We start from the raw sequence: 11,010 nt of genomic DNA, 5'->3' as shown, positions 1-11,010 counted from the left end.
TTTAAACTTTTGAAGATAAATATTAATCCATGTTAGAGTCTTTTCTCCATCACACAAGATTTTCCAGTCGCATATTCCTTTATACATTCTTCACGGATAAAGAAAGACTTCAAAAATGGATCTTGTAAGTAGCTTAAGAAAATAATCCCAACATTAGAAAATCGGTATGCAGGGAAATCTATAATGGGAAAAATTTGGCAAACAAGCTAAATGTCCCCAGATAGAAGAATGGTCTAGCAAATTACAATATAGCCATTTGAAAGAATATTTTGAAGCCAATTGAAATGTTGATTATGAGGGATAGTGACCGAGAGAATGCATATCACATAACATTTTTAAAGAACAATATATAATCGACACCAGAACGGTAGGCCACTTCCTACCCCGAGAATGACTACCATGGAAAAGACTGACAGGGAGGGAAATAGGCACAGCCACTTTAGAAAGCATTTGGGCAGGTCCTCAAAAGGTTAAACACGGACTTACCACGTGACCCAGCAATTCCACTCCCAGGCTTATACCCGAGGGAATTCAAACCAGTCCTTCAAATACTTGTATGTGAATGTCCTTAACAGCACTGTTCACAATAGCCAAAGGGCGGCGACCACCCAAACGTGCTTCCTTGATGACCCGCTGAACAAAAGGAGGCATACCCACGGTTGGACCTGCAATGGGATGTGCTTCGGCCATAAAAAGGACTGAAGTACTTCTAGCAACCACAGTGTGGATAAGCCTTGAAAACATTAGGCAAAATGAAAGAAGCCAGTCACAAAAGACCACACATTGAGTCAATCCGTGTATATGAAATGTCCAGGATGGGCACATCTATAAGAGATAGAAAATCTCTAGGGCTAGGAGGATTGGGCATGACTGCCAATGGGAAAGGGGGGTTCTTTGGGGATGATGGAAATGCTTTAAAATATATTGTGCTGGGGGCACCTGGGTGGCTCAGTTGGTTAAGCGTCTGACTCTTGACTTTGGCTCAGGTCATGATCCCATGGGTCGTGGGATCGAGCCCCATGTCGGGCTCTACACTGACAGTGCTGAGCCTGCTTGGATTCTCTCTCTCCTCTCTGCCCCTCCCCTGCTCACTCATACTCACTCGTTCTCTCTCTCTCTCTCTCTCTCTCTCCCTCAAAATAAGTAAATACACTTAAAAAAAAACTTAAGGGGCGCCTGGGTGGCGCAGTCGGTTAAGCGTCCGACTTCAGCCAGGTCACGATCTCGCGGTCCGTGAGTTCGAGCCCCGCGTCAGGCTCTGGGCTGATGGCTCGGAGCCTGGAGCCTGTTTCCGATTCTGTGTCTCCCTCTCTCTCTGCCCCTCCCCCGTTCATGCTCTGTCTCTCTCTGTCCCAAAAATAAATAAAAAACGTTGGAAAAAAAATAAAAAAAAATAAAAAAAATAAAAAAATAAAAACTTAAAAAAAATTATTGTGCTGACAGTTTCACAACTCGGTAACTATACTAACAACCACTGAGCAGCGCCTGGGTGGCTTAGTCGAATAAGCGTCCGACTTTGGCTCAGGTCATGTTCTCATGGTTCATGGGTTCACACCCTGCGTTGGACTCTGTGCTGACAGCACGGAGCCTACTTAGGATTCTCTCTCTCTCTCTGCCTCTCCCCCACTTGTACTCTCTCAAAATAAATAAACGTAAAAAAAAATTGTATACTTTGGGTGAATTGCATGGTGCATGAATTGTATCTCAGTAAGTTGCTATAAAGAACACAACTAGTTATGTGCACGCTGTGACGAGAGAAAAGCAGACGCAAAAAGGAAAACATTCAAATTTAAAAATATTTTGCAATGTGATCATGTAATTATAATAACAAAAATAAAAATGAATCCAATTAATGGAGAGGAGCCAGTGCAGAGATTTGCAAGCTAGTTTTGTAAGCACTCCATGTTGTCTGCAGTAAAGTAAAGGCTTACAACATTTGGGGACAGGCACTGAGGGAAGAGAAGACAACTCTCCCTAAAAGTCAAAGGTAGTAGAATAGATTAGAAAGGCAACTGGCAGGGGCTCCTGGGTCGTTCAGTTGGTTAAGCATCTGACTTCAGCTTAGGTCATGATCTCACAGCTCGTGCCCCACGCCGGGCTCTATGCTGACAGCTCAGAGCCTGGAGCCTGCTTCGGCCTCTGTGTCTCCCTTTCTCTCTCTGCCCGTCCCCAATTTGTGCGCTCTCTCTCTCTCTCTCTCTCTCTCTCTCTCTCTCTCCCTCTCAAAAATAAAGAATCTTGAAAAAAAAGGCGACTGGCAAACACAGAGTAGGTCTACAAGAATCATTAGCTGAGTGGATATGTCTTGGGTTATATCCTGAGTCCCTTGTCTCTCCTCCCCATACCCTCCCTAACAAGTTTCATTCTCACCTATAACTTTGACTCCCTTCTGTAGCAATGATTTGCCAGTCTATTTACTGCACAGAGCTCTTTGCTGAGTTTGACTCCTGTAGCTATCTGCCTCTTATTAATAGTAACTAGGAGCGCCTGGGTGGCTCAGTCGACTGGGCATCTGACTTCGGCTCAGGTCATGATCTTGCGGTTCGTGAGTTCGAGCCCCGCGTCGGGTTCTGTGCTGACAGCTTGGAGCCTGGAGCCTGCTTCGGATTCTGTGTCGCCCTCTCTCTCTCTCTCTGTGCCCCTCCCCCACTCTGTCTCTCTCTCTCTCTCTCTCTCTCTCTCTCTCTCTCTCTCAAAAATGAATAAACATTAAAAAATTTTTAAACAATAATAACTATAAAGTTTATTACTAAACTGTGTTCCCTGGCTTTAGCCCTCTTAGAATCAGCACTTACAAGAATACCTTTGACTTTTTTTCTCTTTTTTGGACACAATACAAGCTTATTTATTTGGACATTCTACCCAACACAAGTGTCAAGGTAGTAGTAACGTGTCCACTTGGAGCCCAAAGCAGGTGCCTGCTCGAAGACAACTCCACCCTGCAAACCCTTTTCCCCTCCTGCCACCAAATTATGAAATAATAATGCCGAGACCGTCAAGAGCAGGGTCAAGCAAATGACGTCAAGGACCCTGACAAGAAGGCATGAATGGCTCAACACAGAAAGAGACGTATTTCAGTGGCAATTGGCTACTGGACACTGTGTTCGTGCTCTCCTTGCATTATTAGCCCATTTAAAGCTCGTATCAGCTCCAAGGTGAGTGTTAATCATATTTACGTTTTCAGGTGGATTCAGGCAGGAACAGTAAGGGCTAAAGGTTTCACAGCTAGGAAGGGGAGGAACGAGAATTCGAATACAGGCAGTCAGACCCCAGAGCCTCACTCTGTGGATCAGGCCAGATACTACTGAAGGCTGTCACGTGCACTGTAGAATGTTTAACAACACTGTTGACATCGACCCATTAGATGTCAAAAGCAATGCCCAAGCGGTGACCATCAGAAAAACCAAGAGCAGAGAAAAAGACAGGAAGAAGAAATGAGAACAAATACCCTTATTCTTTTGGACTGATTTGTTTAAAGCAAAAGAAACAGAAACAGTCCTTAAAGGCTAATAAGAGACGGGTAAAGATGGGTAAAGAAAGAGTCCCTAACGTACTTAAGCTTACCTAAGAGTAAACAGAGATATTCTGTAAAGCAGTGTTTCCCAAATTACGTAATCACGTACTGAGCTGAAAAAGTACTGATAGCTGAGTCCCAGCCACAAGAGATTCTAATTTAATTGGTCCAAGATGTGGCCTGGGTTTAGAGTTTTTTAAAAGCTCTCCAAGTGCTGCTAGTATGAATCCAAAACTAAGAACCACTGCTATAAATTATTCAACTAGTACGTTATTTCTATGGGTCTTATGAATTATGTAAATTGATTGCATTTGTTTAACCTAATAGAAAACCAAACGGTTACCTAATAAATTGAGTACATATATTATTATCAACATTCATTGATTGTCAGATTTGTAGAGGTTCATTGCATTCTCCAGCCAGAATGGAAAGCATTCCCTAGTTCCTAACTTTTTGGCCATCTTGTTTCCCATCATCGTTTCCAGGAGAAAATGAACAAAAAAGTTGGAAATGCTATTAGTTATTTCATAGTTGTTCACAACACTGTAAAACTGTAATGGAAGAAATTTTTTTCATTATTGGGTACAATGTGGTTTGGAGTGGTTTCAGGGCTCTAAACCCTCTCTTTTGGATTATTCCAGTATTTTTGATTAGGTGATTTTTCTACACGTTAATCTTGTCCCTACCACCATGAACAATCCAGAATTCACGGGCTCAAATGCAACAAATGCATTTCTAATATGGGATTTATTCAGAGAACAGCAGGACACTGTAGATTTTTATAATCTCACCTTCAAACTATGGAAAAGATGACCATTTTCCCAACTTGCTTTCTAGGACAATGACCAGCAAATCTTACCCAATGTAGACACAACACTGCTATTCACACCGAGTATCCTCCCTTTCATTCCTTAGACAGTCTACACCTGCACATGGTAAGCAATAAAACAGCGTGGACCTTCTAATCATTTCTCTAGTACTGATGATCATTTGTAATGACATTGAACAAAACTTTGCCCAGCAATTTGCATTGATTCTTAGGAGAGGGTCACTTCTCACTCCCTGATCTAAGTGTAAGTCACTCCTTACACATTGATCCATGGGATTCATGAGATTCGTCAGAATTAAGCAAAAGAAACCAAAAATTACGTTCAATTACAAGTTATCTTTCAACCCCTACTCTGAAGATTAGGGAATGGGTTTGCTTATTTTGTTTTGCGGTTATTGCCAATTTTGTTGGGTATTTTGTGGAAGAGAAGGCTTGGAAGGGTCACGAGTTTTCCCAGGCCCCGGGAGTGCATAAATACTTCTAAGAGCAGGGTGGAATTCAATAAATGATGGCAGAAACTCTCTTCAAAAGATGAGTCTACACTGTAGATGTAGTCTACACTGACCCTGGATAGCAGAAATATCTAAATTCATATAACGCATATATTCCCAGAGAGCTATGTGTCATTTAATGACATTTTGATTTTAATTGCACACATGGTCCACTCCTACAGTTAACTCTTTGCAAACAAACAAAGCATAGGGAGCATCAATGCCTACTCTTTTTGAGTCTTCATGGCATCTGGCAACCTGCTTTATATGTTAAAAATATGCCCTGGAGGAGCACCTAGGTGGCTCAGTTGGTTAAGCATCCGACTCTTGGTTTCGGCTCAGGTCACAATCTCACAGTTCGTAAGTTCAAGCCCTGCATCGGGCTCTGCACTGATGGCACAGAGTCTGCTTGGGATTGTCTCTCTCCCTCTGTCTGCCCCTCCCCTTCCTGCTCATGCTCATGCTCTCTCTCTCTCAAAATACAAAAGTAAATATATATATATATATATATATATACATATATATATATATATATATATATACATATATATATATATATGCCTTTTATGTCCAAAATGTGTGCTATTTATTGGGTGTCTAGGGGAAAGATCCTTCAATCACATAAATTATTATTCTCTAGGGGCGCCTGGGTGGCTCAGTCGGCTAAGCATCCGACTTCGGCTCAGGTCATGATCTCGCGGTTGGTGAGTTCAAGCCCCGAGTCAGGCTCTGTGCTGATGGCGCAGAGCCTGGAGCCTGTTTCAGATTCTGGGTCTCCCTCTCTCTCTGACCCTCCCCCATTCGTGCTCTGTCTCTGTCTCAAAAATAAATAAACGTTAAAAAAAAAATTTTTTTTAAATTATCATTCTCTATTTTGTGTAACTTCTGCTTTTTCTCATTCCAGTGCTCCTTTGTAAACTGAAGGTGAACACGGTAAGCAATAAACAGTATGGACCTTCTAATCATCTTTCTAGTACTGATGAAGTCTGCGGGTGGAAGGACGGAGTGACCCAGAAGAAGTATGGTGCAAGCATGGGATTTTTGATGGCTATTGACTGCTTGGCTCTGCTCTCAGTTTCCATTGATTTCTTGGCGTTGACAGGATCTACTACTGCGATGCTTTGTTTCAAAGAGCCACTTTTTTGTTTTTTGGCTTTTTTTTTTTTTTTTTTTTTTGAGAGCCAGTGTTTTATTTTCCCTGCTGCGGCATGTCCCTGGTGCATAGGTCATTTCCTGGAGACCTCATCGTAGCCAGGAAACAGCCAAGAGTGAAGAAATAAGCCAAAATACCTCCGAGCAACTAAAATAGATAATGGCCAAGTCTCCACTGTCCAAACACTTCATAAAGAGGAAAGCCCTTTGGAGTTCTCTGCACATAGTTCTAGTAAGCTCTATTGTGTGATTTTCTAGCAAAGCACTTTAAACAGCACGTGTGTTGGGAGGTTAGGAAAGGAGAGTTGCCAAAGGCTGGGACACTGGCAGCTATGAAAATGACATCTGATAGACTGCAAGAGAGAAAAAGACCAAAGAACAAAAGAAAAGAAAAGAAAACCTATAAAAACAGGAATCAAGGAATCAAAACTCAGAGATGGGATCATGCCACAGAGAGGCAAACACCCCATACTTGACCATTGGATTCCGGCGTGGGAGAGAAATTGACATCCACCCGGAAGCCTGAGATAAAAAGACTGGAACAAGATATGCTCAGCAAACTGTTGGAGAAGGCAGGAAGTATGTGATACATTTTAGAAAGATTTCTAGACAAAATAGTTTTGCTACTGTTTTTGTGTTTAAATGCGTAAAGTTCAGGGAGGGGAAAAAAGATCTTTTACTTTTTAAGCAGTTAAAAAAAAAAAAAAAAAAAACCTGTAACAGAAAAAAGAAAAGCGGATCCCGAAGTCATTTAAATAGGCCAGGTCTTCCCTAACCTGCTGGATACATTAGGCATTCTCGTCTTTCAAACAAAGCATGAAAATCTCTTTAGAAGTGTCATGTTCTGCGAATATCACTATAACAGTGATAATATGATTCCCGAAGGAGAGAGACACACACACAGAGACAGTTTTTTCCCAGCCACCTATGCTCTGTTGACCTAGTTATTAACATAATTCATTCGGCTTTAACTTTACTTATCATTCATCAGACTTACTTCCCATGCACCTAGGTAATATTCCTAATTTTCATTTTGATGGCTGCCATGGCAGGTGGCATGCCATATTCCATGATTCTAAATGGCTTCCAATTTTACTAATTATCCATAAGCAATAAAGGAAGGAAGGAAGGAAGGAAGGAAGGAAGGAAGGAAGGAAGGAAAGGAGGGAGGGAGGGAGGGAAGGAAGGAAGGAAAGAAAGGAAGGGCAGGGAGGGAGGGAAGGAAGGAAGGAAGGAAGGAAGGAAGGAAGGAAGGAAGGAAGGAAGAAAAGAAAAGAAAGGAAAGAAAAGAAAGAAAGCTCTTTCCTTTTGCCTTGTTGCAACCGAGACAGCAAGATGCAACACCAGGAGATCTACTGGAGCCCTCCGAGGAAATTGGGCCAGGGTTCTCGTTCTTGCCGCTTCTGCTCAAACCCCACCCCCACCCCGCCCCGGGTCTGATCCCGAAACACGGCCCCAATACGCGCCGCCAGTGTGTCAGCACCCGAAGGTACAGGCTTCAGCAAGCTAGATTAAGTGACCTTCCTTGAACGGGTCATCCAGAATACCTACCGCAATTGCAGATACCCAAGATAGCTACCTTAATGCTGGCTCTTTGGGCCTAAAATAAAAATACTTCAATGATGAGTGCTTTACCAAAAAAAGAAAGAAACAAGAAGGCCAAAATGGAGCCACTTGCCCCCACCCCACCCCACCCCCCAACAACAGCAAACCCAGTCTCACTTAGTTTCATCCTCTGTGGCAATGCGACGCTTGGAGTCAGATTGACTTGTCCTGATTGGCACTGGTGGGGTCATCTGCATGATAAAAACACTCCTATTCCCTTCCCCCACCGAAACAAGAAGTAACAATCCTTGCTTTTCTTTTGCTAATCACTTTAGCCCCCCCCCCCCCACCCTTCCTGTAAAAACCTCCCATTCCGTATACCTCCTGGGGTATCTCTCTAGGTACTTGTTAGCTGGGATACTGCTCCCTTCGGGAATCACTTAATAAAGCCAATTATATCTTTTTTTTTTTTTTTAATATAAATCCTACATCCAACTCGGGGCTTGAATTTCGAGATCCTGATGCTCTACTGACTGAGCCAGCCAGGCGCCCCCACGTCTTTAAATTCACTCGGTTGAATTTTGTTTTTTAACACAATGCTGTAATAAACATCTATATCTATATAGGTAGACGTAGATAGCTATTGTGTTCTTTTACAGTTCTGAATTACTATCAGAGGATAAATTCCCCAAAATGGGATTCGAAATCTATCTAAAGTAAGACCTGTATCTGAACCGTGACTTGCTTTACAGGTGGTCTTACCGCTTACCAAGACCTTCCTCCCCCAGATTAGCCTCAACCTAGCCCCCCACTTGGAGCCCGCTTCAGCCCACCGCTCCAAACTGCCCAAGAACGCAGGGCCCCTGGGGGGCTCGGTGGGTGGAGCCCCCGACTTCAGCTCAGGTCGTTATCTCAGGGTTTGTGAGTTTGAGCCCCGCATTGGTCTCGCTGCTGACATTGGGGCTTACTGCTGACAGCTTCAGATTCTCTGTTCCCCCTCTCCCTACCTCTCCCCTGCTCACCCTTTCCCTCTCACAAATAAACATATTAAAAAAAATTGTTTTAATTGGCCCAGAACCCAGAAATCTGTTCTTCTCAGAGAAAGCAGGAGCCTTTTGCTGCCATCTGGTGGACATTTGGTGACGGCGGCTGTGGTGCCGGTGTCTCTTGTATTGTGGCAAAGATGACCCCGTGCTCGCGAGGAGCGCGTGTCCGCGGCTCTTACACCTGAGCACCCATCACCCATCTGTGAAAAGGGCCCAGCGGGCATTATTGTTCCTTACGAACAGATGAAGATAGGCTCTGGGGACTAGTCACTTGACCCAGGCCACACAAGCAGCAAGGGACAAAGCCAGGTCTTCCGTCCCCTAGAGCCGATGTGCCCATACCGGCACACGAGCTCCTGGTGTACGGTATCCATGCCAAGCAAAATCTGAAAATATTGGGGGTGGGGCGCTATTAACCTGATTTTTTTTTCCCCCATAACCTATAAGGCGAATACTGCACAGTATAGGCGGGTGTCCTTTACCTCCGTGTCATGACATCTCGTGAGAACTGAAAACATGCCATACGTGGAATTATGCTCTAAAAAAAACCCTTACACCTTGGGGGGCTCAAAGGATTTTAGCCACCTGAAATTAACAGAATTACTTAGAGACTCACCTAACCCCGAGCTTGTTGAAGATTATTTTTTTAAAACGGAGAAGAATAGAGTTGGGGATGCAGTCTACAGACAACACCTTGTTGAACCTTAGATGTACAGCTCCACTCAGGTACATGCGATGACATATGTCACCATAGTGTCTGGGGGTGAGATTCCCGCACTTCCCCGGTCACTTTCTAAAGTATCTCCATCACCAACTCTACCCAGCTGTGCCCTCTGCTGGATGAAGGTGGGTACTGTTTTTGCAGAGCTCTGCACAGACAGAACATAGTGCTTTTTATAATCCTATCTATTTAAGCAAAACTTTGTCAAACCTCTTTATACATTACTATTCAAGAATCTCATCTACCGAAGATTCAAAACACTGTTAAAAAGATTAGCTCAGTACTGTATTATCAGCTGATACTGACTCTTGTGACTTCTCAAAAAAGTACTCATAGTTAAATACAAAGATGTAAATATGGGTTCATCTTTTTGGAGTTTCCCACATCTCAAGAAAATGCGTAATGAACCCTTCCGTTACAGTATTTAAGCTTGCAAATATCCAAATAACCACAATTATTGTCCCACTTCGTTTCATTTCACTGAAGCAGTGTTTATTCCCATGTAGTATGCTACGTTTTGAAGGGCCATTCTAGCTCCCGAGATGCCTGTGGGGTCCAGTATCGCCTGGTCCAGAACGTCAGTGTACTCCAGCTGAGAAACCCTGTTCTACCCAATCCTACTCCCTTTCCCTTTCCTGGGTGTTGGTGCCAACCAAGGTCATCTCTTCATAAGCACCCTCCTCCGTCAACTCCATCACAGAGCCGTCTCTCTTTCTGAGCGCATATATAAGAAAAAGAGTGTGTGTGTGTGTGTGTGTGTGTGTGTGTTTAAAATTATTAGCGTAAAACAAAAGTGGGAGGAGATACACTAATTATAAAGAGCGGTTCTTTTAAAGGAATGGTGTTGGGAGGGATTCTTGGTGTTTTCCTTCGTGCTTAAGCGCATGTGTCTTCCGAGATTTGTGGATTTCTTCTTGTGTTTTGCTCTGTGCACTAACCGTGTATTACTCTGCAGTTTGGGGAGGGAGAGTGTGGCAACTGTAAAAAAAGAGAGAGAGAAAGGACATGGGCCATAGTATCGGATACTGCAGGGGCCAAATAACGGTAGGTAGCAGATAGGGAGAAGTCAGCAGAGAGCCCGGGGGGGGGGGGGGGGGGGGGGGGGGGGTAACGGACTGCTGGCAGAGAAACAGCAAGGGGTTCGGTGGAAGGAAGGCAAGGAAATCTACGTGGCCCACTTTTTACAGAAGCAGGACCAAAAAGAGAAGGAGAAAGAACAGTAAGGACAGAGAGGTGAAAAATCAACCAAAACGACTGTAAGGATTGGAGCGCCTGAGCAAGGCCGATGCTAATGGGGAAGGGGCTGGGGAAGGAAAACGTGTGGATGGAAGAAGACGTCCATTATCGAGGGAGCGAGGTGCCCGCCAGGACGCGGAATTGGATCCGGAGAACACGAGCATGGGCTGGGCCAAACAGAAGCCGAGATCCCTCTGGCTCTAAAACAAGAGGCGAGGTGAGTGTGGAGTTCAGAGGGCGCTGCATTTCCAAGGAAGGACAGCCGCCCTGGTCATTTGCATTTTTGTCGCGGGGGGAGGGGGGGGACGGTCCATGGCGGGCGGGGGGGGGGGGGGGGGCAAAGCTGAACGAGATCGGAAAGTGTAGCAGGGGCCCTCAGGGGGGCCTGGAGCCGCCACGAGGCAATGCTCCTGGGGAAACTTGATGTGGAGAACAAAGGCAAAAGAAATGCAGAAAAAATGAAATTTCCTTCCAAC

The 11,010-nt window shown here is 44.2% G+C and overlaps 1 long non-coding RNA gene across 1 annotated transcript; it reads left to right on the top strand.

The window, feature by feature from the left end:
• The first annotated feature begins 2,732 nt into the window (after positions 1-2,732).
• Positions 2,733-7,061, top strand: LOC131502493 (uncharacterized). Its single transcript, XR_009257067.1, has 3 exons — positions 2,733-3,155; positions 4,352-4,449; positions 5,739-7,061. It is a non-coding gene; the product is annotated as an uncharacterized LOC131502493 (long non-coding RNA).
• Positions 7,062-11,010: the final 3,949 nt, after the last annotated feature.

This window comes from Neofelis nebulosa, chromosome X, assembly GCF_028018385.1.
Source record: "Neofelis nebulosa isolate mNeoNeb1 chromosome X, mNeoNeb1.pri, whole genome shotgun sequence".
Lineage (NCBI taxonomy): Eukaryota > Metazoa > Chordata > Mammalia > Carnivora > Felidae > Neofelis > Neofelis nebulosa.
Note: the sequence above shows the minus strand (reverse complement) of the source record. Positions and strands in the feature narration are given on the sequence as shown.